This window comes from Chiloscyllium plagiosum, chromosome 48, assembly GCF_004010195.1.
Source record: "Chiloscyllium plagiosum isolate BGI_BamShark_2017 chromosome 48, ASM401019v2, whole genome shotgun sequence".
NCBI lineage: Eukaryota > Metazoa > Chordata > Chondrichthyes > Orectolobiformes > Hemiscylliidae > Chiloscyllium > Chiloscyllium plagiosum.
In genome coordinates this window covers 3,858,232-3,861,940 of record NC_057757.1, presented here as the reverse complement: position 1 = coordinate 3,861,940, position 3,709 = coordinate 3,858,232, and positions in this window count along the sequence as shown.

Here is a 3,709-nt window from a genome sequence, read left to right as displayed (position 1 = left end):
TTGATGGGGAGAGAAAAAAGAAAGTTTGTTGGGGGCCCTCTTGTGACACAGTGGCAGTGTCCCAGCCCCTGGACTAGAGGAGCCTGGATTCAAGTCCCAACTACTGCAGGAGTGTCAAGTTGCATTTCTCAACAGGGTGATTGGGAAAATTTTAAAGTCAATAAAGTTTTATTTTTAAATGTTTGGTAAGTGCACCGCAAGTGATTAAAAAGGTGTTTCGTATGCTTGCCTTCATCGCTCAAACCTTTGAGTACAGGAGTTAGGACGTCATGTTGGGGTTGTACAGGACATTAGTGAGACCTCTTCTGGAGCATTGTGTCCAGTTCTGGGTTGCCCTGTTATAGGAAGGTGAATCTTAAACTGAAGAGATTTACCAGGATGTTGCCAGGAATGGAAGAGACACTAGTTCGGCTGAGACTTGTATCACTGAAGTGGAGGAGGTTGAGGGGTGAGGTTTATAAAATCATGAGGAATATAGATAGGTGTCTTTTCCCGAGAGTGGGGGGATTTGAAGACTAAGGGGGCATATTTTTAAGGTGAGAGGAGAGTGACTTGAAAAAGACATGAGGGGTAATTTGTGTACACAGAGAGTGGTTCACATATGGAATGAACCTCTTGAGAGGTGGATGTGGGTACAGTTACAATGTTTAAAAGACATTTGGATAAATTTATGAACAGGAAAGGTTTGGAGGGATATGGGCCAGGAGCAAGCAGCTGGGACTAGTTTAGTTTGGGGCTATGTTCAGCGTGGACTGGTTAGGCCAAATGGTCAGTTTCCATGCCATATGATTCTGAGTAAAAGAGAAAGCAGTTGTGGTGCAGTGCTAGCGTCCCTACCACCGAGACGGGAGGCCCACGTTCCAGTCCAGAGGGAGCACCTTTAATGAATTGATTGGGGAAAATATGTCAAGGGGAGAAATTGTAGATGGTAGTGCCACTACCTCTGGGCCAGGAGGGCTCGAGTTCAAGTCCCATGTGGCACCCGAGGCTTTAAAAAAACGACACTGCTGACGAGATCATCGACTCGCTCTGGGCTAGGTGATCCTGACATTGAATTGGTGCAATCTTCACCCGCAATGTGATGTTCTTCCAGCAGGTGGTAGTCTTAGTCTCCAGTCGGCGCTGAAGGTAAGGTCTAATTCTCTTGGCTTAAAACCTCACCCTAAACATTGGGACCTCACACAGGCATGCATTCTCCAGAGTGCTGCATTCGCCCTGGGACAGTTTACTCAGCAGACATCCTGGTACACCAATTGCTGCAGGACTGGCATGCAGACAAAGCAGATAATTAGGAAATCTAGAGAATTAGACTGCGTATTCCGAGGGGTTATGGATTGAAATATTGAGGTGTCTCTTTCACGTTCCCGCTCCAAAGAAGAATTTAGAGTCAGAGAGTCATAGAGATGTACAGCACGGAAACAGACCCTTCGGTCCAACATGTCCATGCCGACTGGATAGCCTAACCTAATCTAGTCCCATTTGCCAGCACTTGGCCCATATCCCTCCAAACCCTTCCTTTTCATATACCCATCCAAATGCCTCTTAAACACTGTAATTATACCAGCCTCCACCATTTCCTCTGGCAGCTCCTTCCACGCACCACCCTCTGTGTGAAAATGTTGCCCCTTAGGTCCCTTTTAAATCTTTCCCCTCTCACCCTAAACTTATGCCCTCCGGTTTTGGATTATCCCACCCCAGGAAAAAGGTCTTGTCTATTTATTCTATTTATGTCCCTCATAATTTTATAAACCTCCATAAGATCACCCCTCAGCCTCCGACACTCCAGGGGAAAACAGCCCAAACCTAGTTCGCCTCTCCCTATAGCTCAAACACTCCAACCCTGGCAGCATCCTTGTAAATCTTTTCTGAACCCTTTTCAGTTCAGAGATATCCTTCACCATTCAATTATTATCAATTTACCATCAACAGGAATAATTCTTGTAAGACAGAGATATACTGTGGAACTGCTGCTCCTGTTAGTTTGTACCCTGAGAATTCCTTCTCCCTTCTCATCGTCAATGGCCCCATTCACTCTCGGTATAAATGGTACAGGGGAGGAGGAGTCGGATCCAGAAGGGAGGGGTTAATCCCATTGGCAATGTCCTCAATCTGCGGAATTAAGGAGCGGATTACTCAGTAACCCCATGCTGTCTCTGTCCTGGGAGTGTTTGATAGGGTCAGTGTACAGGGAGCTTTACTCTGTATCTAACCCCGTGCTGTCCCTGTTCTGGGGAGTGTTTGATGGGAGACAGTGTAGACAGACCTTTACTCTGTACCTAACGCCGTGCTGTCCATATCGCTCGGTTAATCCCAATTAAAGACGGCCCTCAGGCATTTGAACCTCCCGAGAATGCGTTCCTATTTTGACGTCTGAGATTTCTCACCCGATGACCAGACCTTTCAGTTTGGAAGGAATGAATCCCTCAATGTCTCAGAGGAAGAGGACACAGATTTTGGTTCTTTTTATCATGTATTGGCATAAAGGGTAGCATTTATTACACATCCCTAATGGCCCAGAGGACGGTTAAGCACCAACTGCACATCGCTGTGGGTCTGTTAAGGTAAGGACGAATGATTTGCTACTGGACAACTTGTGGCATGGTGGCTCAGTAGTTAGCACTGCTGCCTCACAGCACCAGGGACTGGGGTTTGATTCCAGTCTCGGGTGACTGTCTGTGTGGAGTTTGCACATTCTCCCCGTGTCTGCGTGGGTTTCCTCCCACAATCCAATGATGTGCAGGTTAAGGTGAGTCGGCCATGCTAAATTGCTCAGAGTTTTCAGGGATGTGTAGGCTAGGTGCATTAATCAGGGGTGGACTTGGGTCAAAGGGCTTGGTTCCACGCTGTGGGAAGTCTATGAACTGGCAGCAGCGACTGAGTCATACACAGTATAGAAACAGATCCTTCAGCCATAGTTCCCTAAACTGAATAGTCCCGTCTGGCTGCTTTTGCTCCATGTCCCCCTAAATCTTTCCTATTCATATACCTGTCCAAATCTGGTTTCAATGTCCTAACCTATCTTATAAATGTTGTCATTAGATCTGACATTTTAATTCCAAGTTGAGTCTGAATTTGCCCCCCACTATGACGGGATTTGAACCCTTGGCCCTGCTGAATGTTAAGCTCAGTTTCTAGTCGAAGAGTCACATGACACAGAAACCATTCATTCCAACCAATCCGTGTGGACCATAATCCCAAACTAAACTAGTCCCACCTCCCTGCTCCTGGCCATATCCCTCCAAATCTTTCCTCTTCATGTACTTATCTGAATGTCTTTTGAACGTAATCCACCACTTCCTCAAGAAATTTGTTCCACACATGAACCTCCCTCTGTGTAAAAGATTTCCCTGTGTGTCTTTTTTAAATCTCTCTCCTCTCACCTTAAAAATATGTCCTCTAGTCTTCAAATCACCCATCCTAAAGACACCAACCATTACCCCTATCTACACCCCTCCTAATTTTATAAACCTCTGTAAGGTCACCCCACAGCCTCCAGTAAAGAAAGTCCCAGACTCTCCTTATAACTCAAATAGAGTCAGAGAGTCATAGAGATATAGAGCACGGAAACAGACCCTTCAGTCCAACCCGTCCATGCCGACCAGATATCCCAACCCAATCTAGTCCCACCTGCCAGCATCTGGCCCATATCCCTCCAAACCCTTCCTATTTATATACCCATCCAAATGCCTCTTAAATGTTGTAATTGTAC